This window comes from Apodemus sylvaticus, chromosome 21 (genome assembly GCF_947179515.1).
Source record: "Apodemus sylvaticus chromosome 21, mApoSyl1.1, whole genome shotgun sequence".
NCBI classification, from domain to species: Eukaryota; Metazoa; Chordata; class Mammalia; order Rodentia; family Muridae; genus Apodemus; species Apodemus sylvaticus.
The window spans coordinates 30730389-30745379 of NC_067492.1; the positions used below are offsets into that span (position 1 = coordinate 30730389).

Here is a 14991-nt window from a genome sequence, read left to right on the forward strand (position 1 = left end):
GTAAAAAAAGCAAAGCAATATGCTTTCAAGAACATGATTTTAGTACCCACTCTTGTAGGTCTGATTATCTATTTGTTAACCCAAACTTTCATACAGGATTCCCCAAATCTCAGCCTACTCAATATAAATGGAGATATTTAGATCTCCTTCTTCCAGGACAAGTAAGGAGGAAGGATCCAAAATTCAAAGTGCAGCATTACTAAAAGTCATTTTTGCACATGCAGATTGTACCGTAGGTTATTTCAACTTGCATTTAAGGATATATGATAACAAACAAGGTGAAATAAACTAGAGAAGGGAAAAATGACAAGACACAAAATAGAAAAAAATAGTAGAATCAAACAAAAAATAAGTGCTTCAAACCAAAGAATCTACTTCTTCATCTGCCTGTATAAGCAAGCAGCTTATATGCTCACAGGTTCCAAAGAAGTTGCAAAGAAAAACAAATATAATATTAACGCTAAACTCTTTAGATGTCTCTGATCCAGATTTTCACAATTTTCTGTATCTTACACATTGAAACCCCACATAAATCCTGAAAGACATTGCTCAAGTTTCCCTTTTCTTTCAAAATTTGCTGAACTTTGTTCTTACACAGCCATGGCGGACAGTATCACAATGTCTAAATTGTTTATGAATTCTTTAAGAATTTTTTTTTTACCAAATGCTTTAGTAATATTCACCCACCTTTCCCCCAAATCCCAGATTTAACTCACCTCCTTCATTTCTTTCTAACTCTGTGTTTTTGTTATTTTATTTTTTCTTTTCTTCATCAAGACCAAAGTATACTCTTCAAATATTCTTGGATCAGTGGTCTTTCATTTGAACATTATTCACTTATCTGGGGATAACTTAAAGAAAACTGACTCTTCCTCACCCAGCAGTGAAGAAATGCCAATACGAACTTGTGCAACGGCAGAGCTTCATGCTTGTCTTCCATCTTCATGCTGGGATTCGAGTGAGTTTAGACTCGCACAGGTATTGTGTACAGTATCACAGCGACTATGAGTTCATATGTGCATCTTCCCAGCTGTATGCAGGAGGCACCAGTTGCTTGTAGCCATCTACCACCTAGGGCTTTGAAAATCTTTTTGTGTCCTCTTCTTCATGATCCTGGAGGTTTTGTAGGAGTCAAGTGGTATATATACTCTATTTAGGCCTGGACATTCTCTAATGACATCTCAATGAATCATCTAAGTTCACATTTAGATTGAGTAGTCCCAAATCAGACCCCAGTGTCAGTCAATGGATAAACTCAGTAGTATGCCTAATAGTATACTTAAATATTCTAACCTTCTCAATTAATATTTGCATGTACAATGGGAAAATCTTCCATGTATTCCATAGTTTATTTTTTTGTTGACTAAAACTGTCTAAACTTCTTAGCCAGTGATTTTTTTTGATGGCTTTATTTTCATTCGGTATCCTATTCCTGACCAGCCTATAATAAAACTGCAGCTGAAACATCCATTTCAGCAGCAAATCAGAACCGATTTCAGTACTTCATATCTTACCCATATATTTCTCCTGGCAGGATTCCATTTTATCTACTTTTTGTGAGAGGAATTCTATTTTCATTTATTTTTTTCTGCTCATCAAAACTGAATCGTTGCTCTATAGATGCCTGAAATGACATGGTTGCTTGGAGAAACTTTTATGAACTCCTAGCCGTAATGTACCACTCCTCCATCAGCGCCACCATAAAAATGAAGTACACAAGCAAGTGAAAACATCTCCATCTTTGCACAGCTTTTAAATTCTGAAGCACAGGCAGGAAGTAAGAAATTCTATGTGGTTGAGCTTTTTTTTTTTTTTTTTTTTTTTTTTTTTTAGATCTTGTTTGGTCTAGTCCTCACCCAATTTGTCTTTTTATTTAGATTTTCTTAAGGCAGATTAGAAAAATGGAATTATTAGTATCTTCTGTACACAGAACAAGGAAACTGTGACTGTCCAATGCTACTTTCTCTCTCTTAAGCCTAATGCTATATCTGTTGACTATAAATGTATCAGAGGATGACTCTTGTTCATGTAAGTTATTTGCTTGACACATATGCTGGGAAAATTCCAGATACATACACAAATGACATGTTATGTTCATCTGTGAAAAATTATAAAATAGCTATTCACCACAGAGTATCATGTGTTTGTGCACTTCTGTGTATATCTGTGTGCATGTATTCTGTCATTTTTTTTCTGCTAAAGGGATAAAATTAAGTAATCCTTACATACACATACATATATGATTATGTGCACACATATACATATTGTACATATGCACATAAAGATTTAAATCTTTAATTTGTAAGAAGTGTTCCAAAATTCACAGGGAATTTGTTGAAGTTACCAGTAAAGATTTGAGTCTAGATTCCACTCTTTATTCAAGGGTTGATTGTGAAATATTGACAAGTTAAATTGACAGTACTATTCATAGCTATGGTGATCGATTAATGACTCCAATACTCAAATACAAAGTAAAGGAATGCTTGAAAAGAATTCATGTACCACTATTTAGTAGTGGTGAAATGATCTATATTAATGCATTCCTCACCTTTGTACGGTCCTATTTGTATTGATTTTAGGCTGTGGGTGTCTGGTTTTTGTTGGATGCTATCTTCTCTGGTCAATGTAAACAGAGGCAGCTATGCTATTTTGTTACCAAGTGTGAATTATTCCCTTCACTTCTCATAAAGGTGAATATCAGGATAAAAGTCAGCTACTATCTCCTTTCTCTCCTGATTATCACTGTTCTCTTTCGGAGTGTCTCCTCTCATTTCCTTTCTTTTTTCATTCTTCTTCCTTTGCTATTGCACAAGTGCTGGCACTGCCCCCGTATGCCCTAAGGAATGCCAGTAAGAACTGAGCTATTTCTTTGAGCAGAGAGTGAAAAATAAAACTAATTGAGAAATTTACCAATATTTTATGGAAACAAATGTGATGTTTGAGAATTGCTTGCCAGTTGACAAGCTGTCAAGATAACACACACACACACACACACACACACACACACACAGAAACAGACACAGACACACACACACACAGATACACACAAATATATATATATATGCATGTATGTATTTGCCCAAATGGCAGCCAAACTAATTTAGAGATATCTGAATTGTAAGCTGATAGTGTGGTTCCTTTATATTCTTTAGAGAATTTCAGAAATCATCATAATTGCTTCCATAGAAAAGTTGTATAAAGATATGCATGTCAGGCTTACTTTAACAGTGGAAACTAAAGTTATTTTTAAGTTACAATTTGCCCATATTTTTTATGTGAAATAGTCAGTATATAGGTTAATGTTATTGTGTCTCGAGGTAGTGAGTATTAAACTGTAAATGTTAGCCTAAATCTGGTGTGAGGTGCTACAAACTTTCTATTTGCTTTATAAATTGATTCTGGAGTTAGTAAGTTCCAAATCTGGTTTTCAATTGTGAAAGTATTAAAACTCCTAACTTAGGAACACTTCATCAGCTTATGGTACATAGGAAGCCCTAGATAGAAGTATGTTTGGGGAGTGTCAGTCATTAAACTGCTGACTATATGGCCCAAAATAGAACTGATGCCCAATAAAATAAGTTTCTTTACAATCAAGATCTTGTGATTTCCTTGTAAGAGTATCATTTAATAAATTATTGAAAACAGGGAGAAAACCTTGGTCAATGACAATTATTCTGTACATTTACATGATAGACTGAAATTAATTTCTTTAAAAGCACAAAACAAACAAACAAAAAAAAAACCCAAAGGGTGCAAGAGGGATTTGATAGCAGGTAGAATTTGGACTGTGCGGGTACTGTTTCATTATTGTCTATTAAGCTGCAAAATACTAAATACTGGTTCTTAATCTTTCTAATGCTGTGACCCTCTAATACTGTTCCTCATGCTGTGATAATTTCAACCATAAAATAATTTCCTTGCAATACCCAAAACATAATCCACACATCAAATGAGGTACAAGAAGAAAGGAGGAGTGGCCCCTGGTTCTGGAAAGACTCAGTGAAACAGTATTCAGCAAAACCAGAACGGGGAAGTGGGAAGGGGTGGATGGGAGGACAGGGGAAGAGAAGGGGGCCTACGGGACTTTCGGGGAATGGGGGGGGGGGCTAGAAAAGGGGAAATCATTTGAAATGTAAATAAATTATATCGAATAAAAAAAATAATTTCCTTGCTACTTCTTAATTGTAATTTTGCTGCTTTTTTGACTCACAATGTAAATATCCAATTTGCAGGATATCTGATATCCAACACCTTTCAAAGGGTCGTTTGACCCAAAGGGGTCAAGGCCTACAAGGTGAGAATCACTCAGTAACAATACACATCTTTTCCAATCTTGCAGGCAAGTAATGCTCTAATAGTGAAAACTATGCCTTGAAATGTTACCCCATAGTAAGAACAATAATATCAACCAACCAGACACTTCAGAGCTCCCAGGAACTAAGCCACCAATCAAGCAGTACACATGGCTCGTGCTGAATATGTAACAGAGGACAGCCCTGTCAGACATCAATGGGAGGAGAGGTTCTTGGTCCTATGAAGGTTTGATAGATACCTCAGTGTAGGGGAAGGGAAGATACCCCTTGAGGGCAAGGAAGAGGGAGTGGGTGGGTAGGTAGAAGAACTCCCTCATAGAAACAGGAGGAGGGGGGATAGGAGAGGAGGTTTCTGGGTGAAGAGGAAACCAGGTAAGGGTATAACACTTGAAATGTAAATAAATTAAAATAATAAAAAAAAGAAATGTTACCCCTGAATATCATGTATATTAAATGTTTCTAATTTCTGCAATAATACTGTGATTTCAGTCAGTACAGAGATAAACTTTATTAGTCTTCATTAATTTTAATAAAAAAACAGGATAACAATCACTATTATAAAGCCAAATATTAAAGTAAGGACAGTGTAGTTAAGTTTAAACATCTGGCGCTGCTACCTCTGGTGGGTCAACCATCCTGCTCTATTGATCTATAATACTATCTCTAGAGAATTTTGTTTATATGACACCAATGATTATGCTGCATATTTACCATAGTTAATGCTTTTCTAAGGTGAGAGAGCTTTTGAGGTCAGCATACTTTGCAAATTAAATAAAAGATGTGACAGGAAAGTTGCAAAAAAAGAGTTGGGTGTGAGATATTACAGTTACCAAGTTAGAAATGTAAGTGCTTTAAAAATGTAAGACTAATACAGCACACAGGAATTCAAATAACAAGAAACATCTATAAAGAGCCCTGTGGTGAATGATAAGGGCTATCAGAAGTACTGTCAGAAGTACTGCTAATGTATTAGATAAAAATACAAAAGCAAATGAATGTAGTGGACCTCATTTCTTCTGGTGGTTAAAGTCATTTTTTGAAAAGTTTAGAAAATGATGTAGAAAATATGCCTTTTAGGAAAATCACATCCCATGGATTTCCAGGGTTTTCCCCTCTAAGATGTAATGGAAACAACTGTGCCATATGAAATTAGACAGTGACTCAGTTTAAAGAAAAACAAGTGGTAAAATTATTAAGTTATTAATGTATCATTGCGTTCATTTCTTTTTCTTCTCTTTACATTTATATAATGAATCTTTCTAAAGTTGTTCTTTTTTTTATTCGATATAATTTATTTACATTTCAAATGATTTCCCCTTTTCTAGCCCCCCCACTCCCCGAAAGTCCCGCAAACCCCCTTCTCTTCCCCTGTCCTCCCACCCACCCCTTCCCACTTCCCTATTCTGGTTTTGCTGAATACTGTTTCACTGAGTCTTTCCAGAACCAGGGGCCACTCCTCCTTTCTTCTTGTACCTCATTTGATGTGTGGATTATGTTTTGGGTATTCCAGTTTTCTAGGTTAATATCCACTTATTAGTGAGTGCATACCATGATTCACCTTTTGAGTCTGGGTTACCTCACTTAGTATGATATTCTCTAGCTCCATCCATTTGCCTAAGAATTTCATGAATTCATTGTTTCTAATGGCTGAATAGTACTCCATTGTGTAGATATACCACATTTTTTGCATCCACTCTTCTGTTGAGGGATACCTGGGTTTTTTCCAGCATCTGGCAATTACAAATAGGGCTGCTATGAACATAGTAGAACATGTATCCTTATTACATGGTGGGGAGTCTTCTGGGTATATGCCCAGGAGTGGTATAGCAGGATCTTCTGGAAGTAAGGTGCCCAGTTTTCAGAGAAACCGCCAGACTGATTTCCAGAGTGGTTGTACCAATTTGCAACCCCACCAGCAGTGGAGGAGTGTTCCTCTTTCTCCACACCCTCTCCAACACCTGCTGTCTCCTGAATTTTTAATCTTAGCCATTCTGATTGGTGTAAGATGAAATCTTAGGGTTGTTTTGATTTGCATTTCCCTAATGACTAATGAAGTTGAGCATTTTTTAAGATGTTTCTCCGCCATCCGAAGTTCTTCAGGTGAGAATTCTTTGTTTAACTCTGTACCCCATTTTTTAATAGGGTTGTTTGATTTTCTGGAGTCTAACTTCTTGAGTTCTTTATATATATTGGATATTAGCCCTCTATCTGATGTAGGATTGGTGAAGATCTTTTCCCAATTTGTTGGTTGCCGATTTGTCCTCTTGACGGTGTCCTTTGCCTTACAGAAACTTTGTAATTTTATGAGGTCCCATTTGTCAATTCTTGCTCTTAGAACATACGCTATTGGTGTTCTGTTCAGAAACTTTCTCCCTGTACCGATGTCCTCAAGGGTCTTGCCCAATTTCTTTTCTATTAGCTTCTGAGTGTCTGGCTTTATGTGGAGGTCCTTGATCCATTTGGATTTGAGCTTAGTACAAGGAGACAAGGATGGATCAATTCGCATTCTTCTGCATGCTGACCTCCAGTTGAACCAGCACCATTTGTTGAAAAGGCTATCTTTTTTCCATTGGATGTTTTCAGCCTCTTTGTCGAGGATCAAGTGGCCATAGGTGTGTGGGTTCATTTCTGGATCTTCAATCCTGTTCCATTGATCCTCCTGCCTGTCACTGTACCAATACCATGCAGTTTTTAACACTATTGCTCTGTAGTATTGCTTGAGGTCAGGGATGCTGATTCCCCCAGATTTCCTTTTGTTGCTGAGAATAGTTTTAGCTATCCTGGGTTTTTTGTTGTTCCAGATGAATTTGATAATTGCTCTTTCTAACTCTGTGAAGAATTGAGTTGGGATTTTGATGGGTATTGCATTGAATCTGTATAGTGCTTTAGGCAAAATGGCCATTTTAACTATATTGATTCTACCGATCCATGAGCATGGGAGGTTTTCCCATTTTTTGAGGTCTTCTTCCATTTCCTTCTTCAGAGTCTTGAAGTTCTTGTCATACAGATCTTTCACATGTTTGGTAGAGTCACCCCAAGATACTTTATACTGTTTGTGGCTATTGTGAAGGGGGTCATTTCCCTAATTTCTTTCTCAGCCTGCTTATCCTTTGAGTATAGGAAGGCCACTGATTTGCTTGAGTTGATTTTATAACCTGCCACTTTGCTGAAGTTGTTTATCAGCTGTAGGAGCTCTCTAGTGGAGTTCTTTGGGTTACTTAGGTAGACGATCATGTCGTCTGCAAATAATGATAGTTTGACTTCTTCCTTTCCAATTTGTATCCCTTTGACCTCCTTATGTTGTCGAATTGCCCGAGCTAGTACCTCAAGTACAATGAATTTATGAAATTCTTAGGCAAATGGATGGAGCTAGAGAATATCATACTAAGTGAGGTAACCCAGACTCAAAAGGTGAATCATGGTATGCACTCACTAATAAGTGGATATTAACCTAGAAAACTGGAATACCCAAAACATAATCCACACATCAAATGAGGTACAAGAAGAAAGGAGGAGTGGCCCCTGGTTCTGGAAAGACTCAGTGAAACAGTATTCAGCAAAACCAGAACGGGGAAGTGGGAAGGGGTGGGTGGGAGGACAGGGGAAGAGAAGGGGGTTTGTGGGACTTTCAGGGAGTGGGGGGGCTAGAAAAGGGGAAATCATTTGAAATGTAAATAAATTATATCGAATAAAAAAAAAGAAAAGAAAAGATAAGGAGATAGGGGGCAGCCTTGTCTGGTCCCTGATTTCAGTGGGATTGCTTCAAGTTTCTCTCCATTTAGTTTGATGCTGGCTACCGGTTTGCTGTATATTGCTTTTACTATGTTTAGGTATGGGCCTTGAATTCCTGTTCTCTCCAAGATTTTAAGCATGAAGGGATGCTGAATTTTGTCAAATGCTTTTTCAGCATCCAATGAGATGACCATGTGGTTTTGTTCTTTGAGTTTGTTTATGTAGTGGATTGTATTGATGGATTTCCGTATATTGAACCAACCCTGCATTCCCGGGATAAAGCCTACTTGATCATGGTGGATGATCGTTTTGATGTGTTCTTGGATTCGGTTGGCAAGAATTTTATTGAGTATTTTTGCATCGATGTTCATAAGGGAAATTGGTCTGAAGTTCTCTTTCTTTGTTGGATCTTTGTGTGGCTTTGGTATCAGCGTAATTGTGGCTTCGTAGAAGGAATTGGGTAATGTTCCTTCTGTTTCTATTTTGTGGAATAGTTTGAAGAGTATTGGTGTTAACTCTTCTTTGAAGGTCTGGTAGAATTCTGCACTGAAGCCATCTGGTCCTGTGCTTTTTTTGGTTGGAAGACTTTCTATGACTCCTTCTATTTCTTTAGGCATTATGGGACTGTTTAGATGGTCTAGTTGGTCCTGATTTAATTTTGGTATTTGGTATCTGTCAAGGAAATTGTCCATTTCCTCCAGATTCTCCAGTTGTGTTGAGTATAGGCTCTTGTAGTAGGATCTGATGATTTTTTGGATTTCCTCAGTTTCCGTTGTTATATCTCCCTTTTCATTTCTAAGTTTGTTAATTTGGATACCATACAAAAAAATCAACAATACCAGGAGCTGGTTCTTTGAGAAAATCAACAAGATAGATAAACCCTTAGCCAGAATGACCAAAGGGCACAGAGAAAGTATCCAAACTAAAGTTGTTCTTTTATGGTAAAGACTCAGGGCTTCTTTTAAGTAGAAGCACATAATCACAAACACTTATTTGTGATCATTGTTATCCTTAGTTTTAACTCACTAGATTAAGTCTTATGAGAAAGTGCTAGGTATCATCCACTCATCTTTGCTGTAACACCGAAGGGTAAGATGTTGTTGTCTCCTTATCCACTATATAAGGCCTCATGTAGACTTAATTATATACTATGATAACACTACCATCAAGTTCAGAAACTGAATATTGACATACCCTTGCTGTTAGACACAGAGGCCTCATGCAGAGTTTCCTACTTGTCCAAAACATGTCCTGTTATGCTAAAGAGTGACTTCTCTAGGGCCAAAGATGCATGAGACCCCATTACTCTATGAGTTTTCTGTAGTCGTCTCTTCCTTGACATGGTCTTTATGTTTCATAATTAAGAAAAATATTTTATAGCAATTCTGAAATGTCAGTTATTTCTTTGGTTTAATACAGAACATGCCTTTTCACAATTCTTTCCAAGATAAGGAAACACTGACTTCTGTGAAGTGTCCCATTTTATTCTATTATTGGTGACAATAACTTTGATCACTTTGCTGAGGATGTACCCCATGTAAATCTTTATGTTTTGTTTATGTGCTCAGTGCTTTGAGCCTTCATAAATATCTTATTTATCATCAAACTGTGAACACCAAATTTTAACATCAATATGTTTCATGGCTGAGTTAATTAGTAGCATGAGGAAATGCAATCAGGGAATTTTTTTCAGTTCTCTCCTTTGGTGACATTATGACATTATGTGACATACTAGTGACATTATGGGTAGAACGTTCATTTCTTCCTGCTTATTTACTTATGAATATACTTAAACTAATATGGCGATTTAAATTTGTGTTTTAATTAGTAAGTCATTACAGTTATTTCTAAAAAATTATTATAATGCTCTGATTATATTTACCAAGAATATGGTATGATCTTGAAACTGATCCAGAGTGCTCTCAAATTTTTAATTTCTTGGTCAACAAAGTTTTTAAGACCTTTTTTGTGAGTTTAGTTCAGTCAGGGAATTAGATATTTATACAATGAAATCTAATGTGAAAAATCTAGATTGTAGTGTTATTAATTGCTCTTAGAGAGTCTGTTTCCAAAACTTCAGTAATAAAGTAGATCTGAAGAATTCTTTGTGGATATGTTTATGTTCTCTCTCTCTCTCTCTCTCTCTCTCTCTCTCTCTCTCACACACACACACACACACATACACACTAATACACACATACACACACATTTTACAAATTTTAACAGGGTTGAACTGTATTTCCAAAACTATTAAGAGAAGTTTATTTAAAAAGAAGATATTTATGTATATTACTTGTCACATCCATACCATATTGGGTTGCATATAAATATAAGTAACTATAAAATAAAATCTGTGCAAAGATATAGAAGTATTGAGAAAAAGCCATATATAGGTAGAGGCAGAAACATGAGCTATACTAACAGAAGCTAAGAGGTAGCTAGGAAGGACTTGAAAGGACCACCCAGAGAAACATGTGCTGACAAACACTGTGATTTCAGATTCTGGAGCTAAAAAAAGTGAAATTCTGTTGTTTTAAGAAATAGTAATACAGGCATGAAAGTATGCACCAGTATCTATCTATATGTATTGTACTGTTATTATATAATAATACATGGAAACTGAACAATACTCTACTCGATGATACCTTGGTAAAGATAGAAATAAAGAAAGAAATCAAAGATTTTTTAGAATTTAATGAAATTGAAGGCACAATATACACAAATCTCTGGGACACAATGAAAGCAGTGCTAAGAGGAAAATTCATAGCTTTGAGTGCCTCCAAAAAGAAATTTGAGAAAGCATACACTAGAAGATTAACAGAACAACTGAAAGCCCTGGAACAAAAAGAAGCTAATTCACCCAGGAGGAGAAGAAGACAGGAAATCATCAAACTCACAGCTGAAATCAATAAAGTAGAAACCAAGAGAACCATACAAAGAATCAACAAAACCAGGAGCTGGTTCTTTGAAAAAAATTAACAATATAGATAAACCCTTGGCAGACTAACCAAAGGGCACAGAGAAAGTATCCAAATTAACAAAATTAGAAATGAAAAGAGAGATATTACAACAGAAAATGAGGAAATTAAAAAAATCATCAGATCCTACTACAAAAGCCTGTACTCAACACAACTGGAGAATCTGGAGGAAAAAGACAGTTTCTTAGACAGATACCAAATACCAAAATTAATCCAGGATCAAATAGATCATCTAAACAGACCCATAACCCCTAAAGAAATAGAAGGGGTCATAGATAGCCTTCCGACCAAAAAAAGCACAGGACCAGATGGTTTAAGTGCAGAATTCTATCAGACCTTCAAAGAAGACTTAACACCAATACTCTTCAAACTTTTCCACCAAATAGAAACAGAAGGAACACTACCAAACTCCTTCTACGATGCCACAATTACGCTGATACCAAAACCACACAAAGATCCAACTAAGAAAGAGAATTTCAGGCCAATTTCCCTTATGAATATCGATGCAAAAATACTCAATAAAATTCTTGCCCACCGAATCCAAGAACACATCAAAACATCATCCACTAGGATCAAGTAGGTTTCATCCCAGGGATGCAGGGGTGGTTCAATATAAGAAAATCCAACAATACAATCCACTACATAAAGAAACTCAAAGAAAAAAACCACATGATCATTTCATTAGATGCTGAAAAGGCATTTGACAAAATTCTGCATCCTTTCATGCTAAAAGTCTGGAAAAGGACAGGAATTCAAGGCCCGTATCTAAACATAGTAAAAGCAATATACAGCAAACCAGTAGCCTACATCAAACTAAATGGAGAGAAACTTGAAGCAATCCCACTAAAATCAGGGACTAGACAAGGCTGCCCCCTTTCTCCATATCTTTTCCATATGGTTCTTGAAGTCCTAGCTAGAGCAATTAGACAACATAAGAAGGTCAAAGGGATACAAATTGGAAAGGAAGAAGTCAAACTATCACTATTTGCAGATGATATGATAGTATACTTAAGTGACCCAAAAAACTCTACTAGAGAACTCCTACAGCTGATAAACAACTTCAGCAAAGTGGCTGGCTACAAAATCAACTCAAGCAAATCAGTAGCCTTTATATACTCAAAGGATAAGCAGACTGAGAAAGAAATTCGGGAAATGACACCCTTCAAAATAGCCACAAACAGCATAAAGTATCTTGGGGTGACTCTAACCAAACAAGTGAAAGACCTATATGACAAGAACTGCAGATCTCTGAAGAAGGAAATCAAAGAAGATCTCAGAAAATGGAAAAATTTTCCATGCTCATGGATTGGCAGGATTAATATAGTTAAAATGGCTATATTGCCAAAGGCAATCTACAGATTCAATGCTATCCCCATAAAAATCCCAACCCAGTTCTTCATAGAGCTAGAAAGAACAATGCTCAAATTCATCTGGAATAACAAAAAACCCAGGATACCTAAAACTATTCTCAACTGTAAAAGAACTTCAGGGGGATTCAGTATTTTACTACAGAGCAATAGGGATAAAAACTGCATGGTATTTGTGCAATGTCAGGCAAGCGGATCGATGGAATAGGATTGAAGATCCAGAAATGAACCCACAAACCTATGGTCACTTGATCTTTGACAAAGGAGCTGAAAACATTCAGTGGAAAAAAGATAGTCTTTTCAACAAATGGTGCTGGTTCAATTGGAGGTCAGCATGCAGAAGAATGCAAATCGATCCATTCTTATCTCCTTGTACTAAGCTCAACTCCAAATGGATCAAGAACCTCCACATAAAACCTGACACACTGAAATTAATAGAAAAGAAACTGGGGAAGACCCTTGAGGACATGGGCACAGGGAAAACTTCCTGATTAGAACACCAATAGTTTATGCTATTGACAAGATCAAGAATTGACAAATGGGACCACATAAAACTACAAAGTTTCTGTAAGGCAAAGGACACTGTCAAAAGGACAAAATGTCAGCCAACAGATTGGGAAAGGATCTTCACCAACCCTAAATCTGACAGAGGGGTAATATCTAATATATACAGAGAACTCAAGAAGGTAGAACCTAGAGAACCAAATAACCCCATTATAAAGTGGGGTATGGAGCTAAACAAAGAATTTTCACATGAAGAACTTCTAAGGGCTGAGAAACACCTTAAGAAATGTTCAACATCATTAATCATTAGGGAAATGCAAATCAAAACAACCCGGAAATTTCAACTCACACCAGTCCGAATGGCTAAGTTCAAAAACTAAGGAGACAGCAGGTGTTGGCGAGGATGTGGAGAAAGAGGAACACTCTTCCACTGCTGGTTGGCTTGTAAGATGGTGCAACCACTTTGGAAATCAGTCTGGAGGTTCCTCAGAAAACTGGGCATGGCACTTCCTGAGGACCCTGCTACACCACTCCTGGGCATATACCCAGAGGATTCCCCAGCATGTAATAAGGCCACATGCTCCACTATGTTCATAGCAGCCCTATTTGTAGTAGCCAGAAGCTGGAAAGAACCCAGGTGTCCCTCAACGGAGGAATGGATACAAAAAAAAATGTGGTATATTTACACAATGGAGTACTATTCAGCCATTAGAAACAATGAATTCATGAAATTCTTAGACAAATGGATGGAGCTGGAGAACATCATACTAAGTGAGGTAACCCAGTCTCAAAAGATCAATCATGGTATGCACTCACTGATAAGTGGATATTAACCTAGAAACTTGGAATACCCAAGAAATAATCCACATATTAAATGATGTCCAAAAAGAACAGAGGAGTGGCCCCTGTTTCTGGAAAGACTCAATGCAACAGTATAGGGGAATACCAGAACAGGGAAGTGGGAAGGAGTAGATGGTGGAACAGGGGGAGGGAAGAAGGCTTATGGGACTTACGGGGAGTGGGGACCCAGAAAAAGGAAAATCATTTGATATGTAAATAAAGAATACATCGAATAAAAAAAATAAGAGTACACTTACACAATCTCACAGCAAACAACTTCTGATGGCTTCTTTTTGGGTTCTCTCTCTCTCTTTTGAATTTTCTATATTCTTTGTTTACAATCCAAATGATTTTCCTTTTCCGGTCCACCCCTCACATAAGTCCCATAAGCCCTCATCCCTCGGCCCATTCCCTAATCAACCCCCTCCCACTTCTCTGTCCTGGCAATGCCCTACAATGCTGCATCAAGCCTTTCCAGGACCAGGGTCCTCTCCTTATTCTCCTTGGGAATGATTTTATATGTGAATTGTATTTTGGGTATTCAGAACTTCTGGGCTAATATCCACTTATCAGTAAACTACATTCCATGTGTGTTCTTTTGTGAATGAGTTACCTCACTTTGGATGGATGACATTTTCCAGTTCCAACCATTTGCCTAAGAATTTCATGAATTCGTTGTTTTAAATAGCAGCCTTATTTATAATAGCCTGAAGCTGGAAAGAACCCAGATGTCCCTCAATGGAGGAATGGATACAGAAAATGTGGTATATATACACAATGGAACATTACTCAGCAATTAAAAACGCTGAAGGCTCCTTGAACTCGAAAGAAAGAAAAAAGAAAGAAAGAAAGAAAGAAAGAAAGAAAGAAAGAAAGAAAGAAAGAAAGAAAGAAAGAAAGAAGGAAGGAAGAAAGGGTCACTTTTCACAAAAAGAAAAAATACAAAAATAGATTCAATGCAAAAATGTTTAATGCATTTGACAAATCTGAATTTAAGATGAACTTATATTGTTATTTTGGCCCTTAAAATATTAACATGATTTTTCTTATTTCAAATTATCTGCTCTTATTGCATTTCAGACATTTATATGATCATATAATTCATTGCTTTCAAAAAATTCTATGCCCGTATAGCAACTTTACTCAATAAAGGGCTTAGAAAAACCACATTTAATGATAATACATTTTGTTTCTATGCAAGGGCAAATGTTTGATTAGCACGCAACCATGTAGAGAAATTTGTCATTTCTAAGAAGT

At 36.7% G+C, this 14991-nt stretch overlaps 1 protein-coding gene across 4 annotated transcripts in view; it reads left to right on the forward strand.

Moving 5' to 3' along the window:
• Positions 1-14991, forward strand: part of Cdh8 (cadherin 8) — a 394512-nt gene that overhangs the window by 127406 nt on the left and 252115 nt on the right. The window lies entirely within an intron of this gene.